Genomic DNA, 12,404 nt, shown 5'->3' with positions numbered 1-12,404 from the left:
TATAATTCATGGAATCATAGAATGATTTGGGTTGGAAAGGACCTTAAAGATCATCGACTTCTAACTCTGTCATGGGCAAGGACACTAGACCTGATTGATCAGACCCCCATCCAACCTGGCCTTGAGCATTCCGAGGGATAGGGCATTCACAAACTTTCTGAGCAACTTGTTCCAGTGCCTCACCACCCTTACCAGTGTACAGATAGTAAAGATTTTCTTCTTAAAAAAAATCCATATTGGTAAAACCAAAAAGCACAATTTTGTAAGTAACTTACTGATAGCCTTTCCTTCTTTCCTCCCTTTCCCCAAAGTTAAAGAATTGTACAAACTCATAGATAATGTTAGAAGACAGGAATGCCTGGAATGCCAAACTAGACCTAAAAATACTGACATGACTTGCAATTAGTGATTAATGGGCTCCTTTTATTTGCCTTCAGTTTTTTTCTGTGAGCTTCTTTAAAAAGAACTTTTCTTTGCTGAAACCGAGTTGACCAATAGCTCTTTAGATCCCATAAGAGAAACCCCAGCACTTAACCTAATGGAGAATTTTCATTATCTCTTTCAAAATACCATGGTGATGAACAGTGGGGAAATGACTATTAATCATTTGTCAGCTTCAGAAGCAATATAATTTATTTTTATCAGGCATTTAACCATATGAGGACAAGAACAGCAAAGGACAAATTTCACTGGGACAGACTGCTTAGTCTTTCACATAGTTTCTCACACAAAGTCTTGGGTTTTCACTGATCTGACTAGCCATCACCAGTGATGGCTGTGCTGGTGTGCAGGTGGGTTATCAGTGAGCAGTGTCAACGCCGGACTGAGGATAGTGCCTGGGAAATGTGAATCTTACAGACAGGATGTTGGCAATGTCTCTTCTTTCCAAGGGAAGGCAGGAGACTAGCTAGATGGCTGGAGGTCAATAGGGATGAATTGGTTCAACACAATCAAAGGACAAAACAAGGCAATTTGCATATCAGAGGAATCCAGTAATGAAGACTGATGTTAGTGCGCTAATTTACCATATGTGAGAAAGGTGGGTGTGTAGGGGTGTCAGGTGGGAAGCAAAGATCTGAGACAAATGACCAGTTGTGTCCCATAACAGTTACCTCCATGAACTGCAGTTTGGAGGGCTGACACACCTACAGCTTCCCCCAAATCCCTGACTGGACCCCTTCTCCCACTGTATACACTGTCTTCTTCCTTGTTCCTGAGAATAACCAAGGTCTACCTGAACTAACTACACTTGCAAATGCCCCTGAGCTGGTGATATTTTCAAGATATTTTTCACCATGGAGCCACCAGAAACATTCATAAATAACAAGTTTCTTGTGTGACTTGATTTTCATCAAGCTTTGATCAAATCTTCATGGAAAAGTTTGAGTTAGAGATGCACTGAGTAGAATCACAGGCTCTATACAGCCTACATAACTGGTAAGAACAGGGACTTTTGCAGCAGTAGTTCACTGAGTTCCTGAGGAGAAGCCAGTATGCTCAATCTCTTTTTCTAAGGTATTTTTTGGCCTCTTGGAGCATCAAACTGAAACATTTCTTGAAAATGGCCTTTTTGTACAGAAGTCATTATTTGAAACAGGCAGGGTAGCAATTCTTTTTTTGTAGAAGCCCTTACTGTTATTTCACAGGGATGGTCTTCTGTTCATGTTCCCTTGAGGGCTTGCAGAGCTCTAAGCATCTGTGTGGGGTATTTCTGAGTGAGATGCAGAATCACACAATCACACAATCATAGAATTAACTAGGTTGGAAAAGACCTTGGAGATCATCAAGTCCAACCTATGACTTAACACCACCTTATCAACTAAACCATGGCACTGAGTGCCACATCCAGTCTTTTTTCAAACACCTCCACCGATGGTGACTCCACCACCTCCCTGGGCAGACGATTCCAGTGCCCTATCACTCTTTCTGTGAAAAATTTTTTCCTAATGTCCAGCCTAAACTTCCCCTGGTGCAGCTTAATACTATGTCCTCTCATCCTGTCACTTGTTGCCTGGGAGAAGAAGCCAACCCCCTCCTTTCAGGCAGTCAGAGAGGCTCCCCTGAGCCTCCTTTTCTCCAGGCTAAATACCCCCAGCTCCCTCAGCCGTTCTTCATAGGGCTTGTGTTCCAAGCCCTTCACCAGCCTTGTGATCCACTCCTCTGGATGCATTCCAGCATCTCAAAGTCCTTCCTAAACTGGGGGGCCCAGAACTGGACACAGCACTCAAGGTATAGCCACACCAGTGTCGAGTACAGGGGAAGAATGACTTCTCTGGTCCTGCTGGCCACACCATTGCTGATCCAGGCCAGGATGCTGTTGGCCTTCTTGGCCACGTGGGCACACTGATGGCTCATGTTCAGTCAGCTGTCAAACAGCACCCCAGGTCCCTTTCTACCTGGCCCTTGTCCAGCCACTCTGTCCCCAGCCTGTAGCGCTGCAAGGGGTTGTTGTAGCCAAAGTGTAGGACCCTGTGCAATACCTCATGTTTCCTGAGCAGCAGCACGGTGACATATTCAGAAAAAAATACCACTCTAAGGAAAGCTATGAGGTCATCTTCAGCCTCCTGCCCCAGTGTGTGTCGCGCTGTGTCTAAACCTTGCCTGGCTTCTGGACTTTCAACCTTAAAAATCTTCCCTAATGGAGACCCTGGTGTCTCCCTAGACAGCCTATTCCAATGTTTAACTTGAGCTAGATATTTCTTGCCTTGCAGCAACAATGGGGTCTACCCACTCTCACCACAGGTATGGTGGAACAACCCATGGTAATGGCACCCAGCCCCAGGTCTCCAGTCACAGCTCCCTGACCAGCTGTGGCTTGGTGATGCAGGAGAGTAAGTTGTTTAAACTGACACTTAAAGGAGTCCTCATTTGACTCTCTGAAAAAATGAGTAGTCCAAGTGAGTTGCTTAGCTGCCGTGAGCTCTGTCACCTCATTCCAACATGGATGACTAAGGAAGGGGTATGGCAAAAGTTTAAAATACTGGAACATATTTGTACCCTAATTTAGGCATGAGCACACTGTGATTTCCAGCCTGTGAGCAGCTGCTCACCTTGGGTCAAGGCACACTGGCACTATTATTAACTGTGGTCCTTCATTTCTGCGTTTGCATGGGAATGACCTGCAGGTTTTGTGACAGATGCCCTGCCTCTCATGAGCTGAGCCCACCTTGTTGTGCATCTGACTAACACAAGGCTTACTGGTGACTGCAAGGCATTACCCTTTTCCTTTTCTCAGCTGCTTGGTTTCCTTAAACTTGATCCTTACAGCAAACCATTCCCTCATTCCAAATTACCACTAAATCTGTTTAAACCCAGGCAACAAAAATCACCTTTTAAAGTATTCTATTAGTCAAAATATGATTAATTAGGTTTGAGTTCTTTTATTTCTGAATAGTTTAAATACTTATAAATTAAAATTTAAATAATTATAGCCTTCTCCAGATATTTTAAAGAAAGAGCTATCAAGTATAAAGTTGAATTTTCAATGCCTCACTTAGCATGCTGCAAAAAAAGAAAAGAAGAATATTAAAATATTTTGTATCAGAGGTTTAGAACTTAAAAGAGAGACCTAGCATTCTGATTACTAATTAAGTTCACATTTAACACAAATAAAACATGCGGGGTTGTAAGAAAGTTTGACAAAAAAAAGCCTACAGAGATCTGTACTTTTTGTCCTATAATTATATTGGTATTTCTATATTATTATAGTCATTATCTTGCCAGTACCCAAGACAAAAAGCCACTATTAAATCCTCTGAAGTTGATAGTGGCTGCATATGTATGTCTGTATGTGTGTAAAAGTGTGAAGAGTTGTAAAAATATTGAATGGGGTTCTGAAAATAGTCCCAATTTATGCAACCACTTAGCTGCAGCTACTGCAGCATGAATTTCACCTTGTGTCTGTGAGAAAGTCAACATAAACTGACTTGAGAAGAACCTTGGTCAAGTCATGCATGGCTACCTACCCTTCAGTTTGCAGAAATTCCACTAAGCCATATGCCAAGAGCAGACAGGTGACTTACTGGCTGCAAACACAAAGCCTGATCTAGATATTGAATACTGCAGTTCTTTAAGGATGCTGGCTTGGCTCACAGCCCTTCACCCACTGATTGTGAGCAATGTGTCTCCTGAGAGTTTCTTCAGCGCTGCTCTTGGCTGCAGGAAATGAACAACAGAGCATGAGGCTGGCAGAGGAAAGTCTGATACTGCTCACTGTCCCTTGCTTTCAAAAGGTGTGCAGCCACAGACAGGTGAAGCCTGTGGACTGCAGAAGCAGCCCAGTCATAACCCCACTGGTTCCAACAGGGGTGTTCCAAGGTTACTTTGCTTCAGCTGAGGTGAGAATGGAGTCCAGTGTATCTTAATGTGTTCTTCTTCAACAGTCTCCATCATTCTTGTTATGTTGACTTTTTAATAGTGTAGAAATGTTTAATTTACTAAAGAGGATAGAAATTGTTTTCAGGTGAGGCATGTAACCATTTTTAAGAATGGACTAAGAGTGATTCTTAAAAAATACACTTGAATTTTTCTGGAAAGGCCATTTTTCTATGCACATTTAGATGTACTAAAATTCTTATGGAGAACATCATAATGTATTTAAAAGTTGCAATGACATGAATTAGGGATAAGGACTTTTTTAAACTGTAAAGTTGAATAGGATTGATCAATTATTTGAATGGAAGTTACGGCTAACTGGAGTTTGGAGATTAATTTGAAAATGGTATATGTATTCTATTTTCAGGTACCTTTATACATTCAAAGTGTGAACAAACACAGGCCAATCAAGAGGAAAAGCAGCAGCTTGGGAAGACAAAGTAGTATGGTATTATATTAGCATTATGTTTTCAGAATGAGGGTGCGTGCAAACCTCTTCAGCTTTAGTTGGAGACTTTGTGCATTTAGGCCAAGCCAGATTCTATTTACAGAAGACTCTCCACAGTAGCAGGCTTCCTTTACTGAAGTTGCAGGAGGTACTCCCCCTTTTCAAACCTGCTCTGTCCCTCTCTGATAAAGAAGCCAGTCAAGTTCTGCTGATCTGTGGTGAGGAGGTGATCAGAATTACTGAGCTATTGTCTAATACTGGCCATGGGGTTCAGGTGTCATAGGGAGGCCTAGGGAGGTTCACACCCCCACACAGACATTGCAATAGCATATCACAACATCATAGAACCATAGAAGGGTTTGGATTGGAAGGAATGTAAAAGATCATTCAGTTCCAACCTCCCTGCCATGGGCGGGGACACCTTCCACTAGAACTGGTTTCTCAAAAGCCCTTGGATACTTCCAAGGCTAGGGTATCCACAGCTTCTCTGGACAACAGCTTCTATACCCTCTTCCTTGAAAATCAGGATAAAAAATGCTATTGCTATATCAAGCAAAGCTCTCAGGCAGGTTTCCAGATGGAACATTCTAGTTTAGGAGTTTTTCTTCCTTAGTGCTCAAATTAACAATTCTTTGGTCATATGTGGCTAGCAGTTGGTAGATATCTCCATTTTGAAATCCACAGTATTTGTCTTCTAATCTGGTCTCACTAATTAGCTTGAAGACCCAGAGCCAGCCTGTCTGTATGATCAGGTAATCCTTTGTCGCACTGCCACTATGGTCTGTGCCTTCTTCTCTCCTCTCTCCAACCACCTCCTGACCCAATATTTGCTTTATAAAATGCTACTGCTGGGTGGATTAGCTGCAGAGCAGTTTCTTCACTGGTACCAGAGTTCATGCCAGGCACAGCCCTCTGCACCATTTGGGGCTTCTCCTACAGCAGATAAAGAATGTCCCCCTTGATGTCATCCATGTTTTGTTAATGTGTCAGCAGAGAAGCCAGGTAACAGCATATTTTGAGGGATTCAAACATTCAAGAGAAAGAGAAAAGTGTTATTCTAGAGCCTAGTCCATGGCCATGGAGTCCATAAAAGGAAAATGAGAGTGAGAGGTGAATGCCGGGTCTTGGGTGCCTGCTGCCATGCTGGCACTCACAACATGCATTTTCCATGTGAAGGCCTCCTGGAAGGACCTTTGTTGAAGCTGTTAGTAGCAGAACGGTACTGGAAGTGCTTTGTTTCACCGAGATTGTCAGTAATTTTGGTGGTAATAGCCTTTTCACCCTCCCAGCAGCTCTTGGCTGGCAGAGCCCTTCTTTGTTCCCCTCATCAGCCCCTCTACCCTGCAAGCGGAGGGGAAGAGCCTGGGGTGATGGCAGGAGGAAAGGGAGCAACAGCAGGATTTTGGGCAGGCAGCAGCAGCATCTCAGTGCAAGGGGAATTGAGGTGGGAAGAGAGGACAGAATCACAGAATCATAGAATATAGTGAGCTGGAAGGGATCCATCAGGATCATCAAGTCCAGCTCCTGGCCCTGCATGGGACAATCCCAACAGTCACACCATGTGCCTGAGAGCATTGTCCAAATATGCTTCTTGAACTCTGTCAGGCTGGTGCAGTGACCACTTCCCTGGGGAGCCTGTTCCAGTGCCCAACCATCCTCTGGGTGAAGAATCTTTTTCTAATACCCAACCTAAACCCCCCCTGACACAGCTTCAGGCCATTCCCTTGGGTCCTGTCACTGGGCACCACAGAGAAGAGATCAGTGCCTGCCCCTCCTCTTCCCCTCACAAGGAAGTTGTAACTGCAATGAGATCTCCCCTCAGCCTCCTCTTCTCCAGGCTAAATAACAAAGTGACCTCAACAGCTCCTCATACGGCTTCCCCTCCACATCCCTCACCATCCTTTGTATACTGTCTAATATCATAATATCTTTTTTCTATTGTGGTGCCCAAAACTGCTCACAGGCACAAGAGGGACAGAAAATTAATACAGAGTATCCTGAGGGGAACCAGCTATGAAGACTAGGGGAAGGAAAAGGGAACGGCTAGAAGGGAAAACTGTGGTGGAGAGAATATTTCATCAATTTTTGTCCAGGGAAGAAGAATTTCTCCAGCACAGAGTGAAACTAGAATGATTGTAATGAATGGCAGCTCTTGTGTGTCGGCCAGCTGGACTGACCCAGACTGTGACAGGGCTGTGACCACTTCCCACTGGTCTCATACCCTGTCAGAGGGTGTTTCAAATGTTTGCAGCAAGGCAGTGAATTGTTAAAGGTTACCTGGGGACTTTTCACACTCAGTTGTATGTGCTGCATGGAGAGGACATGCTTTTACCTGGCATTCTCTTTCTCAAAAGCATGACATCAGACCAATGAGTGGTGTGAGCTGCACGGTGTCTCCCCCACTATTAATGTTTCCCTCAGTGTTAGTATATTTGCCTCTTAGCTCATTGCCAGTAGAGTTTGCAGATTTCTGTTGGTCACTGTTTGGATGGTTTTTTTAGTAGTTTTGTGGCAAAACCCAGATGCAGGTGAAAGCTGCTGTGTAAAAAGCAGCCAAGCACAACGGGGGAAAAAACCGCATCTCTCCTCAGTGGCAGGGAGCTTCACTGTGATTCACTGTGCTGCTGCTGAGCTCACAGCTCTCTGCTGGCTTTTTTAACTGCTGCAGGCAAAAGCCAGATCAATCTGTTTTAGGTGTTTGTTTCATTGTTGTTATTCTGCCGTCAGTCACAAAGGCAAGGGACACTCACCCAGACAAACAGATGACTGCAATTTATGTTGTGCCAGATGGGGGTGTGTGATTCAACACCGAGAGGAACTGCCAACCAGAAAGGCCATCATACATCACAGTATCCACGTTTTCCATATGATTAAGATCTATTGGCTCTCTGCCAGTCACAAATATCCACAAGCATGACATCTTTTGCATTTTGGAGCCCTTTTCTGCCCAAGGAGTTACCACTTTACACCTGAGTACTCCTTGGAGACCAAAATGTTATCTGCCTGACTGAGGCATGGAGGAAAACCCCACAGGATTTTGGCACATAAACTGTTCCCGTTCTCTCCAGGAAATCTCAGCTAATAGGACAAATTAAAATTCTGCCACTGTTGCAGGAATTTATGAAGTAAAAATTTAACCTGTGTCTTTAAAATATCTACAAATGTTGGCAAAATATTTTTCACACCATAATACTACACTGTAAAAGTCAATCTGGCTTCCTTTTGACACAGATATAATGGGCTTGATTTGTTCTTCGCACTGTCATTGTACAAGAGCAATCTTGGTCTTACAGAGAGTTTGTCCCCAGTTGACACTTGAGGAAAGGTGAGATATCTGTGCCCTAGGGGTTGGAGTCAATGGGCTGCCATCATCTGAATCCTGCAAAAGACAGATCCCTTTGGTATGGTCCAACACTGAAGATGTGACCAGTGGTCAAGTTCACCCACCATTATGATTTTCCCACACCACCATGACTCTCTGTGCCTGAGTCTTACTCCAGCAGCTCTGCAGCACAGGAAGATGACAGTGGATATGAAACAACCATGCAGCACATCTGGACCTAAAATATATTTGATTTGTAGGTAGGGTTTCTGTCAAATAGGAAATATCTCCAGATCTGTTAAGATCCCAAATCTTATCCTCTCTCAATATCAATCACAACAATTCTCTGTGTTTGTAGCATTTGAATTAAACTCATTACGTGTGAATTATGGAGGATTTGCTAGGTATATTTGCAATATTATTTAACATTTTTGGAGGCATTATACTATTTTTTTAGGTTCCAATTTGGTATGTTACTGCAGAAAATATAATTTTGTATTACCTAATAACCATACTTATTACAATCTGTTTGGTGGAGTGAACCAAAATCCAGTCTGTGAGCCGCAATAAAGGTTTACAGAGGAGCTTCCACTGTCTTTATGAGAGATGCATATAAAGATGAAGGAAAGCATCTTGTCTTTGCATAGTGGATGGGGAGTAGGATCATCTCACACAATTACAGCTACCTCTGGTACGAGCGTAGGTCACCCTCGGTTCCTTTCAGAGTCAATTGAGAGAAGTGGGTATTTTCAAGAAGTGATTCACTTGACCTATTTGTAGCCATCTATTTTAGGACAAAATGATCATCCCCCACCCCCAAGTGCCTATTTCTGTGCATTGACTGTAAAGAGCAGTGAAGGTACTAGCCGAAGGGTAAAACATTGCAGGTTTTTGCTTTTGGCCAAATGAATCAGTGGATCTTTAGATTTTATCTTTACTTATTCTTGGCTCAGTCCCTAATGTTATAGTAATGTATAGTTTTTGGGCAATATAAGCACACCAAGGACTGCTCTTTCTCTGCCCCTTTTGTCTCTGCCTTTCATGTCTTCATTTTCTGTTTCTCCTTCCTCTCTGTTGTCTTTCTATGTCTCTTCCTTCTCCCTGCAGCAGCTTCCAGTCCTTTTTTGTTTCCTGAAATTGTGTTCAATGAAATAATTAATATAATTCCTTAAAATTTTATTAAGACTTTTAAGGCAGTATGCCAGTAGGAGTAATGGGAAGTGAGAGAGTTCATAACTCTCAGAACTCCTGTGCTGGTCAGGTTTCAAGGTTGTCTGGTTATCTTCCCAGTCAGAGGGATGGAAATATGCATTGTAAAATAAAAGCTTAAGCTGTTCAGAACCTGGACATTACAGAACCAGAATATTGCACCAAATATGCTGCATTCAGACAAACGTATTCCAGGGAAAAGCTGCTCAGTGTGTTTGCTCGGTAATGCCAGTTCCTGAAGACCACATTGCACTCCTGTTTTTACAGCTGCTATAGTTTGGGTACATTTCCTCCTTTCCCCTTTGTTAAGCTGACTGCAGTGAGCCTGGCAGTGTGAACCTTCCAGCAGGATTGGGGTTTGCAGCACCTGTGGGGGTGGGGGTGGTGGCTGGAAGGTGATGGGTGCTGGGGCAGGCATTGGCGGGTTTGCATCCCAGGAGCCCAGTGAAAGCAGGGACAGCTCTACCGGTCCCACCGAGTCCTGGCTCCAAACTGCATTCCCAGCCCTGGGCTGTGATGTTGAGGTGAGTAGTGGTGCTCCCTGATATTTTTGGAGTGGGATCTCCTCTCTCCACTAACTCTACTCACTTCTTCAGGACGGAAGATGACTATTTCTGCCTCTGATTTTTTTCTTGCAAATATAGTAGCTTGTTGCTTTTCTCATTTCCAACAAGATTATGCAAAACCTAGCACAAAGAGATTTATCACCTCATCTTTACAAAATTCTGTTTCTTTCATGTCTATGGTTCAGTTGTTCCCAGTAGTGCCTGATTTTCTTCTTGTTAGTCATCTTTGTTTTCTTAGCCAGAAAAAAAGCACTCAAACTTCATAAATTCCAGTCCTCTAAAATGATAAAACTCTACTATTGTAGAGTTTGTGTTCAATGCAGAGTTGTATGCGTGCATTATGCACGTTTCTCTCTCATCAACAGTAAAAGAACCCAAAGTATTTCAGAAGAAGAAATTAAGAATACAAATGTTGCAGCCCTTTATTACTTCTCTTTCAAGTCAAAGAAAATTAAGGAAGAGTTGCAATGTTGGTTGAAGTTTACAGTGACCCGTTTCTCTTCCAGAATTTGCTAGCAAAGTTAATTTTACATTGTTAAATTTCTTAATGTGGAATTACTGACAGATACTCAGCTTCTGGTTAGGCTCATAGATGATATGTGTTGTCTACAGGAAACAGAGTTTTCTGTGGAGTGTGGTTTCTTGTTTCGTGGAAAGCCAGAACTGGTATCTTTGAATAAAATCCAAAGAGGAAAAGAGAAGTTGACTCAAGACTGACAAGTTTAAATTAGCAGAATTTTCCCTTTGATAAAGTATATATGAGTACTTTACCTATCCATTTCTAATTTGTCCCCGATGCAACATCAAGTCTGCCTCTCTGCCTCTCACACTTATATTTCTGTTCTACCAGAGATGAGACTCCTCAGAAGACCTTTCACACTGTTTAAAATCCAATTACCCTGAAAATTCTTCTCTTCCCAGCTATGTCTCAAGTGTTCAGGTTATGATGAAATTGCTCTGCTTGATTATACACTTACCTTACCAATAGAAGAAGAGCTTTTGCCTGTTTTATATACCTGTATATTTATACAAGTCCGATTGAATTCAAAAGTTACTGGTTTTAATATTTAATGAGCTGTATTTTTTTAATATGAATAACAGTGAACAGAACAGGACAGGAGAAGATAGGAAAGAAAAAGAGAAGAAATAATTTTGAAACATAAAATATTCAAGAATTACTGGCAGCTGTGGACAAGGAGGAAGTTACCACAGACGGTAGAACAGTGCTTCTGTTACTTATTCTCAGACTTCCTCAGAGAAGTTGTTTATTCAGGAACTTATTGGTTGTACTAATTTTAGAACAACTCAGATTCTTGATTTTAATACCAATGGCAATAAATTCAGTGTTTCTTGTTCATGTCTCTACAATTTTTTTAATGTGATTTCACATTTTTCTCTTCCATTTTCAAATCTTGTCTGCATTAAGTCATTTTAATGCTTTTGTGGTAAGTAAAAATTAATTTCTGCTATATGATGAACTGAATAGGGTAGCACTCTAATGCCATGCACTTTTTCTTAGTTTTCACCTGCAAGGAGTTCAAGGTGCTTCTTAAAATCTAGGGAAGTGTTTGGCATTTGAAGTAGTATGGATGTTTTCAATGTTAACCTGCTTCTTTCTGCTGCAACACATTTGCTTTGTGTTGCATTTGTGTCCAATCAACAAGGCAATTGCTCTTTAATATTTTTGACACCTTGTTCATGCTGAGTCATGTAAAGCATTAAAGTGTTGTCAGGGGATGGAAAATATCACACTTGAAGACAAACCATGAGCATGAGGGAAAAACCATGCCATCAGTTTGAGATTATACAGCAGGTATATACTTTACTTCATGGTAAAAACAGGGCAAGATATTTTGCAGAAACTTTGCATTGTGCACAGATCAGTACTACAAATAGTTTGAACCAACTATATTAGCACCTTCACCTCCCTGGAATCAAATTCTCATTGCTTTGCAGAAGCATCTGTGGTTTAGCTTTAGCTGTATCTTATTACTGAAAAATGAAGTGAAAAACTGATTTTATAGAAAACTGTACCAGTGACCTTACTACAGCACTCACTCTGTTTGCAAACCAGGCACTTGGCTGAACCACTGCAGTGAGAACTAAGATTTACTTTGTCTTTTAAAAAGAAATATTCCAAAAACAATTGGTCTTAATAGCAAAATGTTCAATTATTTCAGGATTTTAATAGTACTTTTCTGTAAAAATACTTGGCATATTTGTTCTTCTATCTAAAGAGACAAGTTTTTTTAAACATTATTCCCCTAGCAGCAAACGTTGGTAGATAGAATTTATTTCTGCATTGCTACCAGCAGTAAAATTTTGGTTATGTCAGTATGTACCTTGCTTGTGGATTTATTTTCTTGTAAAAGATTTTGAGATTGATTCACCCAGAGCTGGATTCAAAGAAGTCCTAAGGATTTCTGCGAGGCGCTGAGCACCTCAGCCTGTATCAGCAGGGATGAAAACTATTGGATTTGGCCCA

The sequence above is a fragment of the Corvus moneduloides genome, chromosome 2 (genome assembly GCF_009650955.1).
Source record: "Corvus moneduloides isolate bCorMon1 chromosome 2, bCorMon1.pri, whole genome shotgun sequence".
In the NCBI taxonomy this organism is placed as follows: domain Eukaryota; kingdom Metazoa; phylum Chordata; class Aves; order Passeriformes; family Corvidae; genus Corvus; species Corvus moneduloides.
The sequence above is the reverse complement of the archived record's forward strand: the minus strand, read 5'-3'. Positions refer to the sequence as shown.